Genomic DNA, 12,754 nt, shown 5'->3' on the forward strand with positions numbered 1-12,754 from the left:
AGAGATGGACAAGGAAAGGGTTAAGCAGTCCTCTCCCTCCCCAGCTCTTTTCCACTCCAACTTTCTTCCCCCTGAGATTTTGCCTAAAAGACAACAGCTATTGAGGGTTTTTTTTTTACACTGGTATGTGTATAATATATAGTTGTACCCTAAGACATTAAATATTTGCAAAAAGCAAAAATAGCATATAATTTCCTAAAAACGCAACAACTTATGGCAGCCTTACTGCTGTGCTTTGGCTGAAATCGGCTGATGTGATGGTATTTTTAGTTTGGAAATTAATACTGTTATGTGTTTTTAAACTCCAGTTTTGCATCTCAAAACGCTCAGAAAGTAGCAAGTGGCTATTCCTGAAGACTACATAATTGGATGTGAATTAATTGGGTCATTCCATAAACCTGGGAGCTGTTATTTGCTATCCCCTCTTCCCTCCTCCCACAACTCTGAGGAGGGGGACTGCCCCAATGAGGTATTCCCAGGCTTCCTAAATATAAAGTCCAAAACCTCAAGCCCCACACACAATGATAGGCAAAAACGGTGCGCAGAAGATGACACTAGGTCCTAATGTGCTCAATGAATGTTTGGGTAAGGACTTCTGTAAGAGGCTTGCAAATGAATTGGAGACTGGCAAGAGGGAATAGAAGGGAAACTGCAGGAGCTAGAACCCATGGAGAAAGACAGGCAGCTATAAGCACCTGCAAAGCCTTCCTTGTAATCATGACTCTCCTGGTTTCTGAGCCAGAATATTTTAACATTTTCAATCAAGGTCAGTCACCTATTGTTAGTCACCTAGGAAATGGGGTTTTATGACAACTACTAGACTTATAATTATGACAGCTTATACTAGACTAGGAGCCTCTTGTGGCACAGAGTGGTAAGGCAGCAGACATGCAGTCTGAAGCTCTGCCCATGAGGCTGGGAGTTCAATCCCAGCAGCCGGCTCAAGGTTGACTCAGCCTTCCATCCTTCCGCGGTCGGTAAAATGAGTACCCAGCTTGCTGGGGGGTAAACGGTAATGACTGGGGAAGGCACTGGCAAACCACCCCATATTGAGTCTGCCATGAAAACGCTAGAGGGTGTCACCCCAAGGGTCAGACATGACTCGGTGCTTGCACAGGGGACACCTTTACCTATGACCATAGATGGTCATGTCAATTCCCCCCTTTCCAAATGGCCAGTGATGGACCTGGAGGGGGTGGGAGGGAGAAGGACCCTGGGTGGGCATATCCATAGCTATGCCTTGTGGTCTTTAAAGAATAGGAATCATGGATCAAAAAACATTTCAGCCCCCCTCGGATCTGGAATGACTAATGGTGCTACTCTTGCATGAGAATCAGGGCCATCCTATGCAGAGTTATATCCTTCAGATGCTCCTTGACTTCAGTGCCCTTCAAAAGGTGTCAGTCTGTGGAAACCACAGCATGATCCTTTCTCCAGGGGTACACAAAAATCGAATCGCTTCGCCAAAACAGCAAGCTTCAAACTAAATCAGCACAATTATTCCAGTGTGAAGAACAGAGAATCAGGCCCAATCTTGATTTACTTCACTTTAGATTTGAAACGGTTCTTCATATATTCCTGCTTCAGACAATCTTGCTCAAAATTCTCCACAAATCATCTCATTCAAATGTTGCTGTTCATAGCTGAAGGGCAGAAGCACAAACAGATTTTTTTTGCAAAAAAAAAAAAAGAACCCAAATAACAATGAAAGGGAAGAGAAACTGAATTTTCTATTCCTCAAAATAGCCTCGATTCAAATCTGAGCAAGAGATTCGGTTGGCACTCATGTGTAATGTCACCTCATTCTTTGCTATCTTTGGGGCTGGTTTACATATTCACCCAATGAGAACACATCTGGAGGTAATGAAGGCAAAACCAACAGCATCAACTTTTTGAGCTGTGACTATAAAAGGAAGAAAGAAAGTATGCTTTAAAAAATCCTGGCTGAGAGCCAAAGAATGTGTTTTCCGGAAACATATAATCTGTAATTGGGCTAATTCTGATGTATTTGTGTCTCCGAGTCTTTGTTTCAGTGTTGCCTGTATAACTCTTGATTGGAACGTTTGATGTTCCTTTTGTGAGTCCCTAAATCCAATCCCCCTCCAACGAGGCACATCAATGGGCCTCTGATGGATGTTTTCCAGCACCTTTTTGTTGCCTCAATTAAGCGATAATGAACAAGGATTGTTTCTATTTTGTAAAACAGCTCCAGCTAGTTCCTTCTTCCCAATTGGCTGGACAATGCGTCTTAATTAGGCACAAAGCCCCGTAATAGACGTGACTGGAGGGAGGGATCGAAAAGGGAAACGGGGAGAAAGGTGAGGCTGTTTCGGCAACTGTCAGCCAACGGCAGCTTCTCATTGCCTTTGCAGATGGACTATGTGACTCCGAAGCCTCCATCACAGCTGGCAACCCCGTACTGTCTCGACACGCTGTGGAATGAATAGTACATAAATACAAAGTGATCCTCCATACACAAAGGACCCGTATTCATGAGAACATATTGCGATGGGGTATTACCAATGACACGTCTTCTGGCTGGCCATGTGCAGACTCAGAATAGTTGCTGATCGGCTCTGACTGGTAACAACAATGACAGCGACAGCAGCTGACGCAAAGCAGAGGACAGTCAGCAGCAAGCTAAGGGAGATGGAGAAAGTGGCCTGCTTGATGGCTCGTTGTTATGCTACCCATTTTATGACTGTACTAGAAACTAAGCCCGCTGTAGGGCGAATACAGCGGGCGCTAGGAAGGTGTCGCGGAGCCGGACCCGAGGCCTGGTGTAGTGGTTCGGGCGGTCACGGCCTACCTGGCTCCATGGGGCGGACGGCTCCTGTGTCAGCAGCTGCACAGCAGCACAGCGAGGTTGTGGGTGCGTCCGGGTAGGGTGGCTGGTCGCGGTGGCCTGTTGTGGGGGCAGGTCTGCGGTTCCGTGAGGCCACGGCAGGAGCCACTGGCGGCAGCAAGTCCCGGCGCGTGAGACGTCGCGGGGGCGAGCGGATTGACAAAGGGAGTGTTGCTGGCGACTGCAAGTGGCAAGGCGGGCCGCCCCCAGCCGCGCGGGCCGCCCCCAGCCACGCGGACCGGCGGCAAGGCAGGTGATTGCTGGGCACGGCGGCAAGCGGTGACATTGGGACGGGCACATTCATGAGGCCCTCCTAGGTGCGGGGGCAGGCAGCAATCAGCAGCGGCGAGGTAATGGCGGCGGTGGCTGGCAGCATGGGCCCAAAGTGGGAGGGGGAAGATTGGGAGGCGTCCCGCGGCTCCGGCGTTGTCAGGGCGGCGGGAGAAGGCGGCCAGCGATGTCAGTTCCCCCCAATGGGCAGGGTCCCTGGGGTGGGAAAGGAGCCGGGGTGCCGCTCCTTTCCGAAGATGGAGGAGTGGTGGTGCCGGAGGACTTACAGAGTCCCTGGTCAGCCAGGTGAGGGCTGGCCAATGGGGAGCTTGGCCGTGGATGGAAGCTTGGAGGGCCCAATCAGGAGCCACTTTGTGGCTCCTGATTGGGCCCTCTGAGTTTTTATCCCGGACAGAGCCCACCCTAACTACTCCCCAACAGCCTTTACTCCTTTATTTAATCCGCTCCGCAGGAGCGGATCAAAGATTGTAGAGGTTTGCTTTGTAAACGCGAGGCAGCTTATATACGCTCTAAATGGCAACAACAGTGGAAGGGAAATAATCCATATATTGCTGAAAGTACTCATTGTTACCTTTTCCACATTGGGGATTAGGGCTCATGTGGTTGTACGGCTAATCCCTCCTTCCACATGATGTCGTTGCCAGCCTAACCCTGTTCAAATTCTGCCTTGACTCAGGCCCTCAGTTGCTCTGTGGCCAGAGGCACTATTGGGGCCCATGATGGGCCAGGAACTTAAGAGTCGGGCCATCCAGGCCCAGCTCCTCCCCATGTCCTGGGCCACCTATAGTGGCCTGGAAGGGACACAAAATGTTCTTGGTGACTAAACAACACTGCACAGCACTGCCAAGCTGCCTGGGGCATTTTTTTTCTGCTTAAGAATGCAATGAGGCAGTAACCTGGGGCGGACTGGGTCAGGCAGGGGAAATCTTCCCCCTGAGGACCCGGGAAGTGGCAGGGCAAGCTGCCCTGTTGCAAAGAACCAGTGGCAGCCCGGCACCGCTGGGGCAGAATGGGTGTGGTATGTAAACTTCAGAGTTTTTTTTTTTTTTAATTTCAGGGAAACAATGACATGGGTCTGGCTACTCAGTTCCATATTTCCCCCTGATAGATTACAAGATCTGATGAGATAAGGTTAGCCTTGGCTATTCAGGTCAGCGGTGCACAATTCTGTACTAACACCTTAAGTCTCAGGAATTGGAAGCTTTGATTTCTATTATTTCCCCCTTCCACTGTGGAACCTTCCCTCGGCCCCCTATGCTGTTTATAAGAGTAAATGACCCTAGGAACAAAATTTCAGGGGGTGTAAAACATTGGACATGAGCCTCTTGTGGCGCAGAGTGGTAAGGCAGCCGCCTGAAAGCTTTGCCCATGAGGTTGGGAGTTCAATCCCAGCAGCCGGCTCAAGGTTGACTCAGCCTTCCATCCTTCCGAGGTCGGTAAAATGAGTACCCAGCTTGCTGGGGGGTAAACGGTAATGACTGGGGAAGGCACTGGCAAACCACCCCGTATTGAGTCTGCCATGAAAACGCTAGAGGGTGTCACCCCAAGGGTCAGACATGACTCGGTGCTTGCACAGGGGATACCTTTACCTTTACCTTTAAAACATTGGACACAAGGCAATAATTTGACATATTTCCTTCCTGCATGTCTTGAAGAAGGGCTCATAGCTATTATCAGTTTCAATCAATATTGTTCAAACCATTTTCAATTAATTTATTTATTTTGCATTTTTTTACATTAAAAATTTCTGGTGTCCAATAATAACAATATTTTTTTAACATAGCAACATAGAATCATAGGGTTGAAAGGGGCCATAAAGGGCTAGTAGTTCAACACTCTGCTCAATGCAGGATCAGCCTAAAGCATCCATGATAAGTAACTCTCCAGCCGCTGTTTGAAGACTGCAAGTGAAGGGGAGTGCACCACCTCTTTAAGCAACCTATTCCAATGCTGAACTACACTGACTGTGAATCGGGCTGTGAAGGTCCCGGCACCGGGCCACGGCTCCCTCTCCCCGCCCCCCCCCCCCCCCGCAGTGAGAAACTTCCCAGGCCGCAAGCAAATCGGCCGCCAAAGTGGGTTAGAGCCAAAGCGGCCAATTAGCTTGCAGCCCGGCAAGCTTCTTTTTGCGGGAGGGGGGGAGAGGGAAGCACAGTCATCGGCGCAAACACGCATGCTTGGCAGGTCCTCACATGCGTGTTTGCGCCATGCGCAGCCACAAACACGCATGTGCGGCAACTACCGTGCATGCACGTTTGCGCCCGCGCATGGTGCAAGTGCACATGGCACAAACACGCATGCGTGTAGACGTGGAACTGTCATGCATGTGCGTTTGCAGCCATGCATGGCGCAAACACACATGCTCTGACCTGCTGCACATGCGCGTTTGCACATGCACGGCTGTGCATGCTCGGCCGTGCATATGCGGCCGCCGGATCACCCTCCCCCCCACCGGTCCGTAGCCTGAAAAAGGTTGCGGACCACTGGAGTAGGGGCTCAGGCGGCAGCGCCATCCCTTGGCAAAAGACTACCCCCCCCAAGGCCTCAGTAAAATTGACCGGTCCCTGGTGATAAAAAGGTTGGGGACCACTGGTTTAAACCTATTACAACAGGAACCTTTCCCTACCCTTGTCCAAATGACAACATTTGAGACTTAAAGACAGCTTTCAAGTCCCCTCTCAACCTCCTCTTCTCCAGGCTGAACATTCTCAAGTCCCTCAGCCTTTCCTCATTGGGCTTGGTACCCAGGCCCCAGATCATCCTCATTGCTCTCCTCTGAACTGTCTCAGTTTTGTTCATGTCCTTTGTGAAAAGAGGCCTGCAGAACTGCATACAGTACTCTAGGTATGGTCTGAACAATACAATATACAGCAGAACATACAGCAGCATGACATCTTGCAATTTTGATGTGATGCCTCTGTTGCTACTACCCAAGATTGCATTCGCCTTATTACCACTGCATCACACTTTCTGTTCTTATTTAGATTACAGTCCACAAGTACCTCAAGATTTCATTTGCACTGTTACCCAGAATTGTATTTCCCATCCATTATGCATGCTTCTCAGTTTTGTGACCCAAATGGAAAACTCTGAACTGCATCTTGTTCTCAGTTGCCCAGTTTGCTAGCATATTCAGATCTCATTGAACTCTATCCTCTGAGGTGTTCACTACTCCAGCCAATTTGGTGTTATCTGCAGAAATAATGAATAGTCCCTCCACCCCCTCATCCAGATAGTTGTGGCATCCCACTATTCACCCCCTCCAATCTGATGATACACCATTGACAACTACTCTTTGGGTGTGATTCTCTAACCTATCAACCTATCTGAAAATCCAATCTGCAGTCCTCCATTTTATCCATCAGAACACCATAAAGAACCTTGTCAAAAGCCTAACTGAAATCCATGTAAACAACATCAACTGAGTTTCCACAATGTTGCAAGCCCGCCACTTGGTCAAAGAAGGAAATCAGGTTGGAGTGAAAGGATCTGTTGGACTCCGTGTTGACTTCCCCAGATCACCCAAGTTGTCCTTCAGATGTTTGATCTTCTCCTTTAATATCTGCTCTATGATCTTCCCCGCAACAGAGCAGATTCACTGGTCTGTAGTTTTCTGTGTCAACCTTCCTCCTTTTGTTGAAGACTGGGGTAACATGTGCTCTCCTCCAGTCTTCTGGCACATCTCCAGTCCTCCAACAGGTCCTGAAGATGATGGACAAAAGTTCCACAAACTCTCCAGAAAGTTATTTTTGTACCCTCAGATGCACACCATTCAGCCCAGGGGATCTGAACTCATCCAGTGCAGCCAGGTGCCTCTCAATAACCTCTCTGTCCATGTCAACCTGCTACCCAGACACTATGCCTTGCATACTGCCATCCCTAGATGTACCTATACTCTTCTTCAGGGGGGAAAAACAGAGTCAAAATAGGTACTAAGCCTTTCACTTTCTCTCTGTCCTTTGTCAGTGTTTCTTCATCTTTACCCAATAGTGGGCCTATTGCCACATTTACACCCATAGATTTGTCATTTCCGCCTAATCATAAGCCAACTTCCTCTCTCATTCTATCAGAGTTTATTTCATTGGTAATAACAGAGTTCCTCGACTCTTTGAAATCATTAATACCCAAAGAAAGCAGCCAGACTGGAAATGTTAAAAAAAAGCTCACTCTATATATTCCTAGATGTACCCCCATTTTTACTATAAGATCTGTTTAATTGCCACTGGAGTTATTGAGTCCTGTTACTTGAGAAGATACTGTTTAGTGTCTTTGGCTAGAAAAGCCTTTTTCAATCTTTTGACCATGAAGGAACCTCTGAAATATTTTTCAGGCTTCAAGGACCCCTGAAGTGGTGGCATGTGGGAGCCAGCCAATCAATCCATCCAGCCAGCATTTACTGTTTGCATTATGGAGAAAGAGACTAGGCCTGTAGAGCAACAGGGGAAGTGGGCTCCAGTGACATCTAGTGAGTTCTGTAACCCCATCCAGAGTTCTGTAACCCCTGGGGAGCTCTCACGTAATCCCAGTGTTCCCCAGAACCCTTGTTCGGAATACCTGGGTTAGAGCAATGCTCTTCCATGCATTCCAACAGCTACTACTGCTGTTAATGAACACTGTTGTATTTGACAATACAAACATTCTTCAGAGTAACTAACATCATTGTTGATGTACTTGGTTAAAATGAAGCATTAAAAAAAGGGCATGAAATGAATGTTTCACCAGACTAAAGCACATTCAGAAGTGTAGTGGGTTGCCAGCTGCATTCTGAGAAACTCTATTAACCTTTGGAAGCTCAGGGGGAGGGTGTTCCTCAAAGATAACATTTGCATTTGATTAAAGCAGTGCCAAACTGTGATTTATGTATTTTTATATACTGTATGTTATGCATTTTATTTATATGATAAGCCGTCATGAGCTCTGTAAGGAAGAAAAACAGCTGAATTACATTGTGAGTTGGGTTGGGGGATCTCCAACTTATGTCATGTACATTGTATATCTAGGGCAGGCTTTCTCTACCACAGTTTTGTGAAACCCTGGGGTTTTGTGATGGCCCTAGAAAGGTTTCTTGAATGAGTGGCAGTTAATTAATTTTTAAGATAATTTTAAGTTTGTTAAACATTTATCAGGTGAAATGACCATATAAAGAGTCTCTTGTGGCGCAGAGTGGTAAGGCAGCAGACATGCAGTCTGAAGCTCTGCCCATGAGGCTGGGAGTTCAATCCCAGCAGCCAGCTCAAGGTTGACTCAACCTTCCATCCTTCTGAGGTCGGTAAAATGAGTACCCAGCTTGCTGGGGGGTAAACAGTAATGACTGGGGAAGGCACTGGCAAACCACCCCATATTGAGTCTGCCATGAAAACGCTAGAGGGTGTCACCCCAAGGGTCAGACATGACCTGGTGCTTGCACAGGGGATACCTTTACCTATGACCATATATGGCCATGTCAATCCCCCCTTTCCAAATGGCCCGTGATGGACCTGGAGGGGGTGGGAGGGAGAAGGACCCTGGGTGGGCATATCCATAGCTATACTTCCCAACAATATTCTGCAGGACTGTGCTACTTCTGGGGTTTCTCAAAGCCTGAGGAATGTTTCAGGGGATTTTCAAGGCTGATCTAGGGTCTCATATGTACTGCTCATACAGCATTTGTCAGGATAGGGGTTGCCAGTTAAAGTTACCCTGGCGTGTACATTATCCTTCCAGGGTACTGATGGGGAGACCAGGGGGGAAATTTTCATAGGCCCTAAGCATACTATGCAAGTCATGTGATTGATATTTTCACATAATCTTGTCTGTGAGGCCATCTTTGGCCTATGATGGCTCTCAGCTGCACCTCTTTTTTCATAGAAGAAGAGTAAGGGCATTTCCGCAAATTGAAAAAAATAGTGTTATGCCAGCAAAATGGCATAGCACTAAAAATTATTGTGCCTCTGGCCATTCCTCACCTTCTGGCTCTCTCACTTTCATCTGCCACTTTCTTGCACTTCTTACACTCCACAAGCGCTGCTTGAAATGGTGGAAGAAAACAACACACTTTACATGTGACTCTTCCACCTGTCAATCAAGCCAGGCAGCCAATCCCCTTTCATGATGTTTTAAAGGGCCCGTAAGGCTTGCTAATATTTTTTAAAGTAAAACTTCTTCATTGAAATACCTATGCATCCAATCATAGCTGCATAGTGCTTTTTATAATGCCACTCTTTATGGAATCTTGAGTCTGGAATCTTAAAAAAATTAATCTCATTCCTGATTTTTTTGGGGGGGGGCTTTAGAGGCATGCTTTGTGTGACAACTTTGGGGGGAAATTCTTTTTTGCTTTGCCTGCATGATTGAATGCCTATTCATTGCTCCAGGCTGTTTGCTCTTTAAAAAAAAAGAAAAACCTCATCCCTGGGAGAAGGAAGAGGAAGGTGGGTGTGAGGGCAGGATATTGGAGGTTGAGATAGCGCTTCTTCACCTCCATACATTTCTTTAGCATGTGGCTTACTGGTTGCTCTCCTGCAGGTCATGCTACATAGGTTGGGGAATCCACTTTATGCGATCCTGCAACTACTGCTTTAAAATGGCGGATGTTGCTTGAGATTTGCTGGATGGACACAGGTTGGCAACATTGTGCAAAATGCCAAAATTATGTTATCGTGATAAGGTAAGCGTTTCACTATATTTATCAGGTGCGGATTGGCCCTAGGTTTTTAATCCAGCTTTCCTCTACCCTAAGGAATCTCAAAGCAGCTTACAATTGCCTTTCCTTCCTCCTCCCACAACAGGCACATTGTGAGGCAGGCGGGTCTGAGAGAGATCAGAGGGAACTGTGACTGGCTCAAGATTACCCAGCTGTCTTGATGTGGAGGAGTGGAGAATCAAACCCAGCTCTCTGGATTAGATCCTGCTACTCTTAACCACCACACCATATTGGCTCTCAGAACATTGGCTTGCCTAGTGTTATCCCCACCCCCCACCTTTTATTTTACTAACAATGATAACCAGTTTTCTGAGGTGCCTAGAAAAGCTAAAGCAATTTTCTTTGAAATGTAGTTCCAGCAATATCTTTTGCTAGTGTTGATTTTAGCATTATGCGACTGCAGAACTGGAATTACTCCTTCCAGTCCAAATGTTTTTCAGTCTCTTCTTGTATCCTTCAGGCATTCCACCTCTTGTGTAACATTTTTAAGTGCTAAACTGTTTTAGAAATTAAGCATTTCATCACTTCCCAACAACCTGGTTTCCAGTAAGGAACTGTTGTCCTTTGTCATGACAGTTTAGATATTCATAAACTTCTGTTTGGATTCTATTGTTTTATTTTCTCCAAACTAAATGTGGCCTTTCTAGTACAAGCTCAGTGGTAAAATGTAGCTGAGAATGCAGACAGCATCTTCACACCGAGTTTTCTGCGTGCGCTAGAAATTATTGTGTTGTGATCTCATAACCTTTTGTCTTTCCTTGTCCCTATCTCACATTGAGTGTTTGTGGTAGAAAGCTGGGGGAAATGTGATGACATCTAACACAAGGTAAGTTCTAGTAGAGAGTCCATAAGAGAGAGAACAACTAGGCAACGCGGCTACATTTCCCTGGTATTGGCCATTGTGTGTTTGGCCCCTGGACATTTGTTTTTATTTTCCTTGTATCCTTACTCATTTGTGAGTTCAGTCATGGTGACCGGAATTGGATGTTGCACTCCACTGAATCAGTTTCAGATAGTCATACTGTCTTCTCCTTCAAAATATACAGTACCTGTCTTTCTCTCAGGGAGAGCAGCTGCAATTCCTGTCAGGAAAATGTCAGAGGAAGAAGGGGGAATTAAAATGAAACTTTCCTCTGTGTCCTGCCTCTAACCCAAATCACTCACTCCCAGAAACTGCTTTCAAACATTCACAAAGGTGCCTAAGAGAATGGGCCATGAATAAGGGTGCAGAATAATAAAGATGTGTAACAGACACAGGAGCCTTACAGGAATAACAAGCTAAATTTATAAGGTTTGGGTTCAACTCTGGGTGGGGGAGAAAAAACATAAAATATTGTTGGTCTTAAAGCTGCCACTAGACTCAAACTTTGTTCTACTGCTTCAGACCAATAAGGCCACCCACCTAAATTTATGAAGCACAGTTTTTTTATACCTCACCTTTTAGTATTCAAAGGAGTTTCAAAGGGGCTTAAATTGCCTTCCCTTCATCTCCTCAAAATAGGCACCCACAACAGAGGTAGGTGGGGCTGAGAGAGCTCTAAGAGAACTCTGACTGGGCCAGAGTCACCCAGCTGGCTACACGTGGTGCCACTGCTCTTAACCACTACACCAGGGTGTAAACTGCACAGAGCTTTTATTCCAACCTCAGATCGATTCAGTCCCTGCCCTCTACACAGAATGCGATTTCCGTTTGGATTTTGGGCAATTTTAATTTTCTTTCTGCAGCAAGGATTGATCCGGAGTGACCCTACCTTTATTGTGTGATATCTCAGACTGCTTTTAAGCCTGAATATCCAGCTTGAGAAAGAAAGCTCCGGATTGGGAAAGAAATCTCTGTGGTAGAGAACCTCTGATAGGCTACACCTGGTCATGTGACACGCTTGCATTAAAGGAGAAGCCCCTAATTTCTCTCAATTTCTGTTGGTCCTGGATTTTTCCTCCCTCCTCTGCCTTTTTCAATCCTCTCCCCCTCCCCTCCAAGAAAAGAAAGAGGCTCCCTGCCTGGCTCCTCTCCCCCCCCCCACCTTCAAGAAAAGAAAGAGGCTTGGCTCCCCCCCCCCCTTCTGAACTACTCTAACCACATGCAGAACACTTTCCTGTTTCAATGGGGGGGGGGAGAGGAAGAATCGAATTCAAAGCTATCTGAATTCAACAGGATTGACAATGGAATAAAGAAAGTAAGTGCAGACTCTGCCCAAGATGGCTCTGAGAATGATACTGAGAACCAACCCCTGGATAAATGTGGGACTTAAATCACATGTTGATCTGTACATGCATTGAATCTCACAAGAATTACTCAACATGTTTGAAGAAAAATCATGTATAAGTATTGTGCACATGTACTCCATTACTTTAGAACAGCACTATAATAGAGTGGTGGGTGGAAACAGTAGCAGCCAGTTCCTTACGTACTTCTTTGCTCTCTTGATCTCCTCTGAGCCTCGCAGACATGTAATATGCCACATGTATCCAAAGTTAGTAAAAGGCAGACAACCCCTGCCCTCTAGAGCTCCTGAATGACATAATCATCCATCATTTTCACCACCTTTGTATTGCACAGCTGTGGAAAGCTAGCCAAAAAGCTGGCTAAAGAATGAAAAGTGCTAACACTTTAGTGTGTTTATGAAACCTCAATACAGCAAGCTAGAATTATCACCCCCTCCCCAAAAGGAAAGTAATGTGGAGTGCTGTGAAGCAGAGGAACTAGGCCTAGAGGCTGTAGAAATGTTGATAAGCATGACAAAAGAATATACACTAGACGTAACAGAGAGATTAGTCATTAGAGCAAACTTCTATAGGGTGTTTGAGAACGTATTGAAGAATAATGAATAGAATGGGTGAAAAGCTAGATAGATACAAAACAACAATAGACTTGCAAACAATGTTGAGCAGCAGGAGGAAAACAATATCTTACTACAAATATAGAGTGCTGTATC

The sequence above is a fragment of the Paroedura picta genome, chromosome 3 (genome assembly GCF_049243985.1).
Source record: "Paroedura picta isolate Pp20150507F chromosome 3, Ppicta_v3.0, whole genome shotgun sequence".
Lineage (NCBI taxonomy): Eukaryota > Metazoa > Chordata > Lepidosauria > Squamata > Gekkonidae > Paroedura > Paroedura picta.